Source organism: Plenodomus lingam (genome assembly GCF_022343315.1).
Source record: "Plenodomus lingam strain CAN1 chromosome Unknown contig_19, whole genome shotgun sequence".
Classification (NCBI taxonomy): domain Eukaryota; kingdom Fungi; phylum Ascomycota; class Dothideomycetes; order Pleosporales; family Leptosphaeriaceae; genus Plenodomus; species Plenodomus lingam.
In genome coordinates this window covers 2,669,331-2,686,234 of record NW_027093936.1, presented here as the reverse complement: position 1 = coordinate 2,686,234, position 16,904 = coordinate 2,669,331, and the positions used below count along the sequence as shown (strand labels likewise).

Below are 16,904 nucleotides of genomic sequence, written 5' to 3'. Positions count from 1 at the left end.
GTATATTGCAATTATACAGTGCGCAGGATTAAATCCTTTGCAGATAACTTAGTTGTCTAGCTAGGTCGTGTAAGTAGTTAAGTAGCCTTGTTGTTACAAGCTACTAAGCGTAAGCCTATTGCTAGCTTAGTTAAAATTAGGATATTATACCCTCCTTATTTACAAAACTGCTGCCTAAATGGCTACTATTAATAGAAGGAAGAGGGCTATAGCTAACATGTTATATAGCAATTGCAAGATAGCAAGGGCTAGAGCTAGAAGCAATCCTTACAAAATATACAAAAGAACAGGTTATGTGTGTACGTACCTTAGGCAGTTAAATTATAGCATATAAAGATTAAGAAAGGACATAAAATAATCTATATATATTTGTAGGCAGTGTTCTATAACTTAGGGCGTTCTACAACTTTTTATTTTTTAGGGGTAGTGTTCTATAACTTAGGGCGTTCTATACTTAAAAAATCTTATAGGCTATTCTATAACTATAGATTATTCTAAACCTTTAGGGCATTCTATTAATATTTTAAAAAATCTAGTAGGCTATTTTATAAGCTTATAGCGTTCTATAACTTTAGGGCGTTCTATAACTTAGGGCGTTCTATAACTTAGGGCGTTCTATAACTTTTTACTTCTTAGGGGTAGTGTTCTATAACTTAGGGCGTTCTATAACTTTTTACTTCTTAGGGGTAGTGTTCTATAACTTAGGGCGTTCTATACTTAAAAATCTTATAGGCTATTCTATAACTTTAGAGTGTTCTAAACCTTTAGGGCGTTCTATTAATGTTTTAAAAAATCTAGTGGCTATTTTATAAGTTATAGCGTTCTATAACTTTAGGGCGTTCTATAACTTAGGGCGTTCTATAACTTAGGGCGTTCTATAACCTTTTACTTCTTAGGGGTAGTGTTCTATAACTTAGGGCGTTCTATAACTTTAGGGCGTTCTATAACTTTAGGGCGTTCTAAACCTTTAGGGCATTCTATTAATGTTTTAAAATCTAGTAGGCTATTTTATAAGCTTATAGCGTTCTATAACTTTAGGGCGTTCTATAACTTAGGGCGTTCTATAACCTTTTACTTCTTAGGGGTAGTGTTCTATAACTTAGGGCGTTCTATAACCTTTTATTTTTTAGGGGTAGTGTTCTATAACTTAGGGCGTTCTATACTTAAAAAATCTTATAGGCTATTCTATAACTATAGATTATTCTAAATCTTTAGCGTATTCTGTTAATCTTTAAAAAAATCCTATAGGCTATTCTATAACCTTAGGGCGTTCTATAACTTTTACTTTTTTAGGGGTAGTATTCTATAACTTTAGGTCCTTCTATACCTTTTGTTTATTCTATTACTTTAGTGCTTTCTATAACTTTAGACTATTCTATAATAGTAGCTATTATACCCTTTTTATAATCCTTATAGTATTATACTATTATCTATTATTCTTTACTCTTAAGTATATCCTTATATTTTATAAATCTTTTTCTTTACTAGCTAGTCCTACTATACTTTTTTATAACCTACTAGTATTAAATAATACCTTTATATTCTTCCTCTATACTATCTCTATTTCTTACCTTATATATTAAGTAGATATAGATAGAGCTAATAGATCTATAGTTAATATAGATAAAGTAGTTATAGTAGAGTATAGATATTAGAGTAGAGATCCTTATCTATATATTTACCTACTACTAATAGAATTCTAAGTTGCTCTTATCTAGCGAATACAGGTTTATAGTTTGTATAGGGCTGCGCATGTCTACACAGTTTTATATACAAAAAAGTGTACCTCTAAGCTATTTTCCACCGCACTAACCCCGCGACGCAAAAATTAAACTAAAACCTATTCCTATAATATATAAGGAGGGTAAATAGATTCTTAAATACTAAATACCTAACTAACTAACTAAGGTTAAATCTACTGCGCGTAGTTCTTGGATTAGGCAGTTAAACTAGCGTTATTAGGTACTAAGGGGGCAATTTTTGCTTGTGTCTGCGTCTATACTCCCTATAACTCCCTGTTGTTAGCGCTCTGCGCCTGTTTTAGTAGTAGTTAGACTAAATTTAAAAGTTTTAGTTTTATAATAGCTAGCCTTGTTTCCTAGATTTCTGCCTGGTTTAGATTTGCTCTAATTAGTAGGTAATTAGGGGCTTAAAGATTGCTCTTCTACTTAACTAGGCAGGCCTAGGCCTATATGCTAAAGCAACCCTACTATTACGCCTAGTTTTGTAGTTAGCACCTAAAGTCCTACTATTAAAGTTTTAGTAGTAGGCAAAATTTAGGGTCTATAGATAGCTAGCACTGCTAAACTATTTAATAGATCTTAGGGGATAGCCCTGCCTAGCATCCGCTCCTAGTAAGCGTGGTAAAGCGTAGGTTTTCTCTACTTAAGGCATGTATGTGGCGAGTTTAAACACGCAGAAATACCTATTAGGCTTTATTGCGGACTATTCCTTAAGAAACTTAGTAGGGGTAATTAAATTAGTTGCTAGTTGTAACTAGTGCCTTATATGCTATTATACTAGTAGCTAGAATTGCTTCTGCGATTTCTTATTACGTACTTTCTACCTCCTTTTAGGGGTAGTGCTTGTGCGCTTTAGCGTATTAGGTATTAGGATTATTACCTAGTTAATTCTGCTAGTAGTTATATACTTATCTTAAAGATTAAGCTATACATGTCTAAGTATAAGTAATTATACTATAAAACTGCGAATAGCTTATTAAATTAGTTATTGTTTATTTAATAGTACCTTACTACTTAGATAACTATAGTAATTCTAGAGCTAATACATGCTAAAAACCCTAACTTTAGAAGGGGTGTATTTATTAGATAAAAAACTAACGCCCTTTATAGCTTCTTAGTAATTCATAATAACTTTACAGATCGCATGGCCTTGCGCTGGCAACAGTTTATTCAAATTTCTGCCCTATTAACTTTTAATAGTAAGGTATTAGCTTACTATAGTTTTAATAGGTAACAGGGAATTAGGGTTTAATTCTAGAGAGGGAGCCTAAGAAACGGCTACCATATCTAAGGAAGGCAGCAGGCGCGCAAATTACCCAATCCTAACATAGGGAGGTAGTAATAATAAATACTAATATAGGGCTCTTTTAGGTCTTATAATTAGAATAAGTATAATTTAAACCTCTTAATAAGAAATAATTAGAGGGCAAGTCTAGTGCTAGTAGCTACAGTAATTCTAGCTCTAATAGCGTATATTAAAGTTGTTGCAGTTAAAAAGCTTATAGTTAAAACTTAGGTCTAGCTAGTAGATCTGCCTTACCGCGTGTACTTATCTAGCTGGGCCTTCCTTCTAGAGAACCTTATACCCTTTACTAGGCGTGTTAGGGACTAGGACTTTTACTTTAAAAAAATTAGAGTATTTAAAGTAGGCCTTTGCTTAAATACGTTAGCATAGAATAATAGAATAGGACGTACAGTCCTATTTTGTTAGTTTCTAGGACTGCTATAATAATTAATAGGGATAGTTAGGGGTATTAGTATTTAATTATTAGAGGTAAAATTCTTAGATTTATTAAAGACTAACTACTGTAAAAGTATTTGCTAAGGATATTTTTATTAATTAGTAAACAAAAGTTAGGGGATTAAAGATAATTAGATACTGTTGTAGTCTTAACTGTAAACTATACTAACTAGGGATTAGGTGATATTCTTTTTCTAACTCGCTTAGCACCTTATAAGAAATTAAAGTTTTTAGGTTCTAGGGGGAGTATAGTTGTAAGGCTAAAACTTAAAGAAATTAATAGAAGGGTACTACTAGGCGTGGAGCCTGCAGCTTAATTTAACTTAATATAGGGAAACTTACTAGGTCTAGATAAAATAAGGATTAATAGATTAAGAGCTCTTTCTTAATTTTTTAGGTGGTGGTGCATAGCTATTCTTAGTTAGTAGAGTGATTTGTCTGCTTAATTGCAATAACAAACAAGACCTTAACCTGCTAAATAGCTAGGCTAGCTTTAGCTAGTTGCTAGCTTCTTAGAGGGACTATTAGCTTAAGCTAATAGAAGTTTAAGGTAATAACAGGTCTGTAATGCCCTTAGATGTTCTAGGCTACACGTGCGCTACACTAATAGAGCTAATAAGTTCTTTACCTTAACTAAAAGGTCTAGGTAATCTTATTAAACTCTATTATACTAGGGATAGAGTATTGCAATTATTACTCTTTAATAAGGAATACCTAGTAAGCGCGTGTTATTAGTATGCGTTAATTACGTCCCTACCCTTTATACACACTGCCTGTTGCTACTACTAATTAAATAGCTTAGTAAGGCCTTTAGACTAGCTTAGGGAGGTTAGTAATAACTACCCTAAGCTAGAAAGTTTGTTAAACTTAGTTATTTAGAGGAAGTAAAAGTTATAACAAGGTTTCTATAGGTAAACCTGTAGAAGGATTATTACTTATTTTTAAAGCACTGCTACCTTAATTAGTAGTAGTAGTCTACTTTAATTCTACCTATGTTTTTTGCGTACTATTTATTTCCTTAGTAGGCTTGCCTACTAATTAGATCCTCTAAAACTACTTATAATTACAGTTAGCGTTAGTAACAATATAATAAATTATAACTTTTAATAATAGATCTCTTAGTTCTAGTATTAATAAAGAACGCAGCAAAATGCAATAAGTAGTGTAAATTATAGAATTTAGTAAATTATTAAATCTTTAAACGCATATTGCGCCCCTTAGTATTCTATAGGGCATGCCTGTTTAAGCGTTATTTGTACCCTTAAGCTCTGCTTAGTGTTAGGTGTTTGTTTTACTTAGGACTTGCCTTAAAACAATTAGTAGCTAGTATATTAGCCTAGAGCGCAGCATATTTTGCGCCTCTTGTTATAGTTGTTAGCATCTATTAAGACACTTTTTAAGCTCTTAACCTTAGATTAGGTAGGGATACCTGCTAAACTTAAGCATATTAATAAGCAGAGGAAAAGAAACTAATAGGGATTGCCCTAGTAATAGTAAGTGAAGCAGTAACAGCTTAAATTTAAAATCTAGCTCTTTTAGGGTCTAAGTTGTAATTTGCAGAGGGCGCTTTAGTGTTAGTAGTAGTCTAAGTTCCTTAGAATAGGACGTTATAGAGGGTAAGAATCCTATACGTAGTTACTAGCCTTCGCTGTGTAAAGCCCCTTTAATAAGTTAAGTTATTTAGGAATATAGCTCTAAATAGGAGGTAAATTTCTTCTAAAGCTAAATACTAGCTAGAGACTAATAGCGTATAAGTAGAGTAATTAAAAGATAAAAAGCACTTTAGAAAGAGAGTTAAATAGCACGTGAAATTGTTAAAAGGGAAGCGCTTGCAGCTAGACTTGCCTATAGTTGCTTATCTAGGCTTTTGTCTAGTGCACTCTTCTATAGGTAGGCTAGTATTAGTTTAGGCAGTTAGATAAAGGTCTCTGTTACGTACCTCTCTTTAGGGAGGCCTTATAGGGGAGATAACATGTAACTAGCCTAGACTAAGGTCCACGTATCTACTAGGATGCTAGCGTAATAGCTATAAGCGGCCCGTCTTAAAATATAGACTAAGGAGTCTAATATCTATACAAGTGTTTAGGTGTTAAGCCTAGACGCGTAATAAAAGTAAATAGAGGTAGGACCCCTTTTAGGGTGCACTATTAACTAATCCTAATATCTTTAGAAGGATTTAAGTAAGAGTATAGCTATTAGGACCTAAAAGATAGTAAACTATGCTTAAATAGGGTAAAGCTAGAGGAAACTCTAGTAGAGGCTTGTAGCAGTTCTAACGTGCAAATTAATTATTAAATTTAGGTATAGGGGCGAAAGACTAATTAAACTATCTAGTAGCTAGTTCCTACTAAAGTTTCCCTTAGGATAGTAGTAATATATTTAGTTTTATAAGGTAAAGCGAATAATTAGAGGCCTAGGGGTTAAAATAACCTTTACCTATTCTTAAACTTTAAATATATAAGAAGTCCTTATTACTTAATTAAATATAGACACTTAAATATACTATTACTAGTAGGCTATTTTTAGTAAGCAGAACTAGCAATGCAGGATAAACTAAACGTAGGGTTAAGGTGCTAGAATGCACGCTTATTAGACACTACAAAAGGTGTTAGTTTATCTAAATAGTAGGATAGTAGCTATAGAAGTTAGAATCTACTAAGGAGTGTGTAATAACTTACCTACTAAATAAACTAGCCCTAAAAATAGATAGCGCTTAAGCGTGTTACCTATACCCTGCCGCTAGGGCAAGATTTAAGCCCTAGCAAGTAGGTAGGCGTAGAGGCTTGTAACAAAGCCTTAGGGGTAACCCTAGGTAGAACAGCCTCTAGTATAGATCTTAGTAGTAGTAGTAAATACTTAAATAAGAACTTTAAGGACTAAAGTAGGGAAAGGTTCTATATAAATAGTAGTTAGACATAGGTTAGTTAATCCTAAGAGATAGGGTAATTCTGTTTTAATATTAGCGCTTACGCTACGCCCTTAAAAGGGAAGCTAGTTAATATTCTAGCACCTAGATATAGATTCTCCGCGGCAACGCAACTAAGAGCGGAGACCTTAGCAGGAGCCCTAAGAAGAGTTCTCTTTTCTTCTTAATAGTCTGTTACCCTAAAATTAGTTTATCTAGAGCTAGGGTTTAATAGCTAGAAGAGTGCTACACTTTTGCAGCATTTAGTGCGCTCCTAACAAGCCTTAAAAATCTGCTTAAAGAAATAGTTTTTACGCTAGGTTATACTTATAACTATAGTAGGTCTCTAAGGTAAAAAGCCTCTAGTTAATAGAATAATATAGATAAGGGAAGTTAGCAAAATAGATCTATAACTTTAGGAAAAGAATTAGCTCTAAGGGTTAGGTACGTTAGGCCTTAGGGAGAAGCCTCTAGCGCAGAAGGGCACTAACTACAAGGTAGGCGCCTCTTAGCGCTAGGGTGTAGACACCCTTAGTAGGTTTTAGCTATCTAGCGTACGTTTAACAACTAACTTAGAACTAGTATAGATAAGGGGAATCTAACTGTCTAATTAAAATATAGTATTATAATAGCTAGAAAGTAGTGTTAATATAATATAATTTCTGCCTAGTACTCTAAATATTAAAGCAAAGAGATTTAACTAAGCGCGGGTAAACAGCAGGAGTAACTATAACTCTCTTAAGGTAGCTAAATACCTTGTTATCTAATTAGTAACGCGTATAAATAGATTAACAAGATTCCTACTATCCTTATCTACTATCTAGCAAAACTATAGCTAAGGGAACAGGCTTAGCTAAATTAGCGGGGAAAGAAGACCCTATTAAGCTTAACTCTAGTTTAACATTATAAAAAGATATAGGGGGTGTAGAATAGGTAGGAGCTTTAGCGCTAGTAAAATACTACTACCCTTATTATTTTTTTACTTATTTAATAAAGCAGAGCTAGGCCTTACTACCTAACTTCTAGCGTTTAAGGTCCTTTATAGGCTAATCTAGGTTAAAGATATTGTTAGGTAGGGAGTTTAGCTAGGGTAGCACATCTATTAAACTATAACGTAGGTGTCCTAAGGGGGACTTATAGAGAATAGAAATCTCTAGTAGAGTAAAAGGGTAAAAGTCCCCTTAATTTTAATTTTTAGTGTGAATATAAACTATAAAAGTGTAGCCTATTAATCCTTTAGTCCCTTAAAATTTAAGGCTAGAGGTGCTAGAAAAGTTACTATAGGGATAACTAGCTTGTGGCAGCCAAGCGTTTATAGCGACGTTGCTTTTTAATCCTTTAATATTAGCTCTTCCTATTATACTAAATTAGAATTTAGTAAGCGTTAGATTGTTTACCTACTAATAGGGAACGTGAGCTAGGTTTAGACTGTTGTAAGATAGGTTAGTTTTACCCTACTAATAACCTTGCCCTAATAGTAATACCGCTTAGTACAAGAGGAACCGCGGTTTTAGATAATTAGTTTTTGCGGCTATCTAACTAGGCATTGCCGCGAAGCTACTATCTACTAGATTATAGCTAAACGCCTCTAAGTTAGAATCTATGCTAGAATAGGGTAATTTCCGCCTATACTAGTTAGATATAAATAGGCCTTTAGCCTAGAACCTTACTAGATTAGCGTTAGCAGCCCTATTAAAGTTAGAGTTGTTAGCTAGTGTATTGCAATTATACAGTGCGCAGGATTAAATCCTTTATAGATAACTTAGTTATCTAGCTAGGTTATGTAAGTAGTTAAGTAGCCTTATTATTACGAGCTACTAAGCGTAAGCCTGTTGCTAGCTTGGTTAAAATTAGGATATTATACCCTTCTTATTTGCAAAACTACTACCTAAACAGCTACTATTAATAGAAGGAAGAGGGCCATAGCTAACATGTTATATAGCAATTGCAAGATAGCAAGGGCTAGAGCTAGAAGCAATCCTCACAAAATATACAAAAGAACAGGTTATGTGTGTACGTACCTTAGGCAGTTAAATTATAGCATATAAAGATTAAGAAAGGACATAAAATAATCTATACATATTTTTAGGCAGTGTTCTATAACTTAGGGCGTTCTATAACCCTTTATTTTTTAGGGGTAGTGTTCTATAACTTAGGGCGTTCTATACTTAAAAAATCTTATAGGCTATTCTATAACTATAGATTATTCTAAACCTTTAGGGCATTCTATTAATGTTTTAAAAAATCTAGTAGGCTATTTTATAAGCTTATAGCGTTCTATAACTTTAGGGCGTTCTATAACTTAGGGCGTTCTATAACTTAGGGCGTTCTATAACTTAGGGCGTTCTATAACTTTTTATTTTTAGGGGTAGTGTTCTATAACTTAGGGCGTTCTATACTTAAAAAATCTTATAGGCTATTCTATAACTATAGATTATTCTAAATCTTTAGCGTATTCTGTTAATCTTTAAAAAAATCCTATGGGCTATTCTATAACCTTAGGGCGTTCTATAACTTTTACTTTTTTAGGGGTAGTATTCTATAACTTTAGGTCCTTCTATACCTTTTGTTTATTTTATTACTTTAGTGCTTTCTATAACTTTAGACTATTCTATAATAGTAGCTATTATATCCTTTTTATAATCCTTATAGTATTATACTATTATCTATTATTCTTTACTCTTAAGTATATCCTTATATTTTATAAATCTTTTTCTTTACTAGCTAGTCCTACTATACTTTTTTATAACCTACTAGTATTAAATAATACCTTTATATTCTTCCTCTATACTATCTCTATTTCTTGCCTTATATATTAAGTAGATATAGATAGAGCTAATAGATCTATAGTTAATATAGATAAAGTAGTTATAGTAGAGTACAGATATTAGAGTAGAGATCCTTATCTATATATTTACCTACTACTAATAGAATTCTAAGTTACTCTTATCTAGTGAATACGGGTTTATAGTTTGTATAGGGCTGCGTATGTCTACACAGTTTTATATACAAAAAAGTGTAGCTCTAAGCTATTTTCTACTACACTAACCCCGCAACGCAAAAATTAAACCAAAACCTATTCCTATAATATATAAGGAGGGCAAATAGATTCTTAAATACTAAATACCTAACTAACTAACTAAGGTTAAATCTGCTACGCGCAGTTCTTAGATTAGGTAGTTAAACTAGCGTTATTAGGCACTAAGGGGGCAATTTTTGCTTGTGTCTGCGTCTATACTCCCTATAACTCCCTATTATTAGCACTCTACGCCTGTTTTAGCGGTAGTTAGACTAAATTTAAAAGTTTTAGTTTTATAATAGCTAGCCTTGTTTCCTAGATTTCTGCCTAGTTTAGATTTGCTCTAATTAGTAGGTAATTAGGGGCTTAGAGATTACTCTTCTACTTAACTAGGTAGGCCTAGGCCTATATACTAAAGCAACCCTGCTATTGCACCTAGTTTTGTGGTTAGCACCTAAAGTCCTACTATTAAAGTTTTAGCAGTAAGCAAAATTTAGGGTCTATAGATAGCTAGCACTGCTAAACTATTTAATAGATCTTAGGGGATAGCCCTACCTAGCATCTACTCCTAGTAAGCGTGGCAAAGCGTAGGTTTTCTCTACTTAGGGCATGTATGTGGCGAGTTTAAACACGTAGAAACGCCTATTAGGCTTTATTATAGACTATTCCTTAAGAAACTTAGTAGGGGTAATTAAATTAGTTGCTAGTTATAACTAGTGCCTTATATACTATTATGCTAGTAGCTAGAATTGCTTCTGCGATTTCTTATTACGTACTTTCTACCTTGTTTTAGGGGTAGTGCTTGTGCGCTTTAGCGTATTAGGTATTAGGATTGTTACCTAGTTAATTCTACTAGTAGTTATATGCTTATCTTAAAGATTAAGCTATGCATGTCTAAGTATAAGTAATTATACTGTAAAACTGCAAATAGCTTATTAAATCAGTTATTGTTTATTTAATAGTACCTTACTACTTAGATAACTATAGTAATTCTAGAGCTAATATATGCTAAAAACCCTAACTTTAGAAGGGGTGTATTTATTAGATAAAAAACTAACGCCCTTTAGGGCTTCTTAGTAATTTATAATAACTTTACAGATTATATAGCCTTGCGCTAGTAATAGTTTATTTAAATTTCTGCCCTATTAACTTTTAATAGTAAGGTATTAGCTTACTATAGTTTTAACAGGTAACAGGGAATTAGGGTTTAATTCTAGAGAGGGAGCCTAAGAAATAGCTACTATATCTAAGGAAGGCAGCAGGCGCGTAAATTACCTAATCCTAATATAGGGAGGTAGTAACAATAAATACTAATATAGGGCTCTTTTAGGTCTTGTAATTAGAATAAGTATAATTTAAACCTCTTAATAAGGAATAATTAGAGGGCAAGTCTAGTGCTAGCAGCTGCGGTAATTCTAGCTCTAATAGCGTATATTAAAGTTGTTGCAGTTAAAAAGCTTGTAGTTAAAACTTAGGTCTAGCTAGCAGGTCTGCCTTACCGCGTGTACTTGTCTAGCTAGGCCTTCCTTCTAGAGAACCTTATGCCCTTTACTAGGCGTGTTAGGGACTAGGACTTTTACTTTAAAAAAATTAGAGTGTTTAAAGTAGGCCTTTGCTTAAATACGTTAGCATAGAATAATAGAATAGGACGTGCGGTCCTATTTTGTTAGTTTCTAGGACTGCTATAATAATTAATAGGGACAGTTAGGGGCATTAGTATTTAATTATTAGAGGTAAAATTCTTAGATTTATTAAAGACTAACTACTACAAAAGCATTTGCTAAGGATATTTTTATTAATTAGTAAATAAAAGTTAGGGGATTAAAGATAATTAGATACTGTTGTAGTCTTAACTGTAAACTATGCTAACTAGGGATTAGGTAATGTTCTTTTTCTAACTTACTTAGCACCTTACAAGAAATTAAAGTTTTTAGGTTCTAGGGGGAGTATAGTTGCAAGGCTAAAACTTAAAGAAATTAATAGAAGGGCACCACTAGGCGTGGAGCCTGCGGCTTAATTTAACTTAATATAGGGAAACTTACTAGGTCTAGATAAAATAAGGATTAATAGATTAAGAGCTCTTTCTTAATTTTTTAGGTGGTGGTGCATAGCTATTCTTAGTTAGTAGAGTGATTTGTCTGCTTAATTGCAATAACAAACAAGACCTTAACCTGCTAAATAGCTAGGCTAGCTTTAGCTAGTTGCTAGCTTCTTAGAGGGACTATTAGCTTAAGCTAATAGAAGTTTAAGGTAATAACAGGTCTGTAATGCCCTTAGATGTTCTAGGCTACACGTGCGCTACACTAATAGAGCTAATAAGTTCTTTACCTTAACTAAAAGGTCTAGGTAATCTTATTAAACTCTATTATACTAGGGATAGAGTATTGCAATTATTACTCTTTAATAAGGAATACCTAGTAAGCGCGTGTTATTAGTATGCGTTAATTACGTCCCTACCCTTTATACACACTGCCTGTCGCTACTACTAATTAAATAGCTTAGTAAGGCCTTTAGACTAGCTTAGGGAGGTTAGTAATAACTACCCTAAGCTAGAAAGTTTGTTAAACTTAGTTATTTAGAGGAAGTAAAAGTTATAACAAGGTTTCTATAGGTAAACCTATAGAAGGATTATTACTTATTTTTAAAGCACTACTACCTTAATTAGTAGTAGTAGTCTACTTTAATTCTACCTATGTTTTTTGCGTACTATTTATTTCCTTAGTAGGCTTGCCTACTAATTAGATCCTCTAAAACTACTTATAATTGCAGTTAGCGTTAGTAATAATATAATAAATTATAACTTTTAATAATAGATCTCTTAGTTCTAGTATTAATAAAGAACGCAGCAAAATGTAATAAGTAGTGTAAATTATAGAATTTAGTAAATTATTAAATCTTTAAACGCACATTGCGCCCCTTAGTATTCTATAGGGCATGCCTGTTTAAGCGTTATTTGTACCCTTAAGCTCTGCTTAGTGTTAGGTGTTTGTTTTACTTAGGACTTGCCTTAAAATAATTAGTAGCTAGTATATTAGCCTAGAGCGCAGCATATTTTACGCCTCTTGTTATAGTTGTTAGTATCTATTAAGACACTTTTTAAGCTCTTAACCTTAGATTAGGTAGGGATACCCGCTAAACTTAAGCATATTAATAAGCAGAGGAAAAGAAACTAATAGGGATTACCCTAGTAATAGCGAGTGAAGCGGTAACAGCTTAAATTTAAAATCTAGCTATTTTAGGGTCTAAGTTGTAATTTGCAGAGGGCGCTTTAGCGTTAGCAGCAGTCTAAGTTCCTTAGAACAGGACGTTATAGAGGGTAAGAATCCTGTATATAGTCGCTAGCCTTTGCTATGTAAAGCCCCTTTAACAAGTTAAGTTATTTAGGAATGCAGCTCTAAATAGGAGGTAAATTTCTTCTAAAGCTAAATACTAGCTAGAGACTAATAGCGCACAAGTAGAGTAATTAAAAGATAAAAAGCACTTTAGAAAGAGAGTTAAATAGCACGTAAAATTGTTAAAAGGGAAGCGCTTACAGCTAGACTTACCTATAGTTACTTATCTAGGGTTTTGTCTAGTGCACTCTTCTATAGGCAGGCTAGTATTAGTTTAGGTAGTTAGATAAAGGTCTCTATCACGTACCTCCCTTTAGGGAGGCCTTATAGAGGAGACAACATGCAACTAGCCTAGACTAAGGTCCGCGCATCTGCTAGGATGCTAGCGTAATAGCTATAAGCAGCCTGTCTTAAAACACAGACTAAGGAGTCTAACATCTATGCAAGTGTTTAGGTGTTAAGCCTAGACGCGTAATAAAAGTAAATAGAGGTAGGACCCCTTTTAGGGTGCACTATTAACCAATCCTAATATCTTTAGAAGGATTTAAGTAAGAGTATAGCTATTAGGACCTAAAAGATAGTAAACTATACTTAAATAGGGTAAAGCTAGAGGAAACTCTAGTAGAGGCTTATAGCAGTTCTAACGTGCAAATTAATTGTTAAATTTAGGTATAGGGGCGAAAGACTAATCAAACTATCTAGTAGCTAGTTCCTGCTAAAGTTTCCCTTAGGATAGTAGTAACGTATTTAGTTTTATAAGGTAAAGCAAATAATTAGAGGCCTAGGGGTTAAAATAACCTTTACCTATTCTTAAACTTTAAATATATAAGAAGTCCTTATTACTTAATTAAACGTGGACACTTAAATATACTATTACTAGTAGGCTATTTTTAGTAAGTAGAACTAGCAATATAGGATAAACCAAACGTAGGGTTAAGGTGCTAGAATGCACGCTTATTAGATACTATAAAAGGTGTTAGTTTATCTAGACAGCAGGATAGTAGCTATAGAAGTTAGAATCTACTAAGGAGTGTATAATAACTTACCTACTAAATAAACTAGCCCTAAAAATAGATAGCGCTTAAGCGTGTTACCTATACCCCGCCACTAGGGCAAGATTTAAGCCCTAGCAAGTAGGTAGGCGTAGAGGCTCGTAATAAAGCCTTAGGGGTAACCCTAGGTAGAACAGCCTCTAGTGTAGATCTTAGTAGTAGTAGCAAATACTTAAATAAGAACTTTAAGGACTAAAGTAGGGAAAGGTTCTGTATAAATAGCAGTTAGACACAGGTTAGTAAATCCTAAGAGATAGGGTAATTCTGTTTTAATATTAGCGCTTACGCCACGCCCTTAAAAGGGAAGCTAGTTAATATTCTAGCACCTAGATATAGATTCTCCGCAGCAACGCAACTAAGAGCGGAGACCTTAGCAGGAGCCCTAAGAAGAGTTCTCTTTTCTTCTTAATAGTCTATTACCCTAAAATTAGTTTGTCTAGAGCTAGGGTTTAATAGCTAGAAGAGCGCTATACTTTTGTAGTATTTAGTGCGCTCCTAACAAGCCTTAAAAATCTACTTAAAGAAATAGTTTTTACGCTAGGTTGTACTTATAACTATAGCAGGTCTCTAAGGTAAAAAGCCTCTAGTTAATAGAATAATATAGATAAGGGAAGTTAGCAAAATAGATCTGTAACTTTAGGAAAAGGATTAGCTCTAAGGGTTAGGTACGTTAGGCCTTAGGGAGAAGCCTCTAGCGTAGAAGGGCACTAACCGCAAGGTAGGCGCCTCTTAGCGCTAGGGTGTAGACACCCTTAGCAGGTTTTAGCTATCTAGCGTACGTTTAATAACTAACTTAGAACTAGTATAGATAAAGGGAATCTAACTATCTAATTAAAATATAGTATTGCAATAGCTAGAAAGTAGTATTAATATAATATGATTTCTGCCTAGTGCTCTAAATATTAAAGCAAAGAGATTTAACTAAGCGCAGGTAAATAGTAGGAGTAACTATAACTCTCTTAAGGTAGCTAAATGCCTTGTTATCTAATTAGTGACGCGCATAAATAGATTAACAAGATTCCTACTATCCCTATCTACTATCTAGCGAAACTATAGCTAAGGGAACAGGCTTAGCTAAATTAGCGGGGAAAGAAGACCCTATTAAGCTTAACTCTAGTTTAACATTATAAAAAGATATAGGGGGTGTAGAATAGGTAGGAGCTTTAGCGCTAGTGAAATACTACTACCCTTATTGTTTTTTTACTTATTTAATAAAGCAGAGCTAGGCCTTACTACCTAACTTCTAGCGTTTAAGGTCCTTTATAGGCTAATCTAGGTTAAAGATATTATTAGGTAGGGAGTTTAGCTACGGCAGCACATCTATTAAACTATAACGTAGTGTGCCGTAGTAAGGGATGTATAGGAGAAAAATAAGGCTTAGCCTAAAAGGTTAGGTAGATTAAATAGTATAAAGGTATTAAGGATTAGAGGATAGGATAGGTACAATTCCTGCAGACTTTACTTTAACTCTATAATATTATCTTTTTACTTATGTTTCTATATTAAACCTATATCCTCTACTATAGGGTTACTACTATTAAACCTTGCCCCTCCTACTTCTCCTTATTTAAATAGGTTACTCTCCCTGTTAGTTTAAATGGCGAAGCCTAAGGGGAACTTATCTTATCTTAGTAAAGGGGAGGGCCTAGCAGCATGCAACTAAGAGGACGTTTCTCTAAGTATAAGGAGGGCAGAGAAAAATTAAAAAATAGGTGGTGTTAATAATTAACATTGTTAAGGCCAAAATAGTAGGCCTATATTAGGATGTGGCTAACGCGCGTTAGTAGGAATAGAGTAACAATACTAAGAGGCTAACTAGAAAATATTAGAAACACTAGAACAACTAGAATAACTAGAACTAGAACGACTAGAATAACTAGAATAACTAGAACTAGAATAACTAGAACTAGAATAACTAGAACTAGAATAACTAGAACTAGAACGACCAGAACTAGAACAACTAGAACTATTAGAATAATTAGAACTATAAGAAGTATTAGCAATACTAGAAGTGCTAGAACACCTAGAATATTGCTACTAATAGAAAAGCTACAGCAAAGGCTACAGGATAGTGTGCGCTATTAGCAGGAAAATAGGGCTAGGCTAAAGTTGCTAACGTAGCAAGAATCTACTAAAAACAAATGCAAGTGCTAGCACTATTTAGGAAGGGTGTTAGGGACATAGCTACTAAGGAAGAGGAGATAGTCTATAAAAGTAAGAGATAGGAAAGGGGGGAAGTAACACAAGCAAGCAGATACTAACTTGTCTAATAATTTTAATTAATATTATAGGTTTATACACCTCCTTTAATATTTATAGAAGCCTACTACCTTAACTAAGCCTATCCTTTTTGCTAGGAACAATACCTAGAGAAAGTAATATTACCCTAGGGTTAACTAAAATAGAAACCTCTAGACCCCTAAGAAGAGTCCTTGTCCCTATAAGGCCTAGGAAAACTAACTTTTAGTTTTAGGGAAGGGAGGTTATAGAGTTCCTAGATAACTACAACCGCTAGGCAGAAAATAGGGGGCTAGATAAAGTAGATTAGCTAAAAATTCTGCTAGACTTCTATAATACTATATACAGAACATTTGTAAAGAAGCTTAGACCCTACTAGAAGCAAGACTAGGAGGAGCTGCAGGAAGCTATAAAGGAGCACTAGAGGGACTAGGATACAGCCTAAAGGATAGGTACCTAAACCTTCCTAAATACGTATATATAAGAAGCCTCTAGAAACTTCCTAGGTCTCTTAGACTACTATACTAATTTTATAGTGTATAGCAATGCCTGCCTAGTATCTAAATAGCTATATAAAAGCAAAGTTAGATTCTTCTTCTTTAGAGGGTTACCCTAGATAGACAAAGAGCTAGTCTTGCTTAGTATACTAGGAGGGCCTAATAGCAATAAGGTAGCAAGCTATAAGCTAGAGAAGATCTATACCTACGTTAAAAGAATCTATTAGCAAAGAGAAGGAATAAAATATATATTAGCTAGCTAAATAGAGGAAGATGCTTAGCAGGCATATTAGATATTAGAATTAGCAAAAGCCACGCCTATAAAGGAGGAAATTATAGAGGCAGCAAAAGGCGTTAGAAAGGAGCAAGCTACCACCT

General features: G+C 33.7%; 4 non-coding genes across 4 annotated transcripts; all 4 read left to right on the top strand.

Moving 5' to 3' along the window:
* The first annotated feature begins 2,620 nt into the window (after positions 1-2,620).
* On the top strand, positions 2,621-4,417 carry IAQ61_004939. The gene has a single exon (XR_010715483.1). It is a non-coding gene; the product is annotated as an 18S ribosomal RNA (ribosomal RNA).
* A 165-nt stretch (positions 4,418-4,582) lies between these two features.
* IAQ61_004938 lies at positions 4,583-10,195 on the top strand. Its single transcript, XR_010715482.1, has one exon. It is a non-coding gene; the product is annotated as a 28S ribosomal RNA (ribosomal RNA).
* A 49-nt stretch (positions 10,196-10,244) lies between these two features.
* Positions 10,245-12,041, top strand: IAQ61_004937. Its single transcript, XR_010715481.1, has one exon. It is a non-coding gene; the product is annotated as an 18S ribosomal RNA (ribosomal RNA).
* A 165-nt stretch (positions 12,042-12,206) lies between these two features.
* Positions 12,207-15,526, top strand: IAQ61_004936. The gene has a single exon (XR_010715480.1). It is a non-coding gene; the product is annotated as a 28S ribosomal RNA (ribosomal RNA).
* Positions 15,527-16,904: the final 1,378 nt, after the last annotated feature.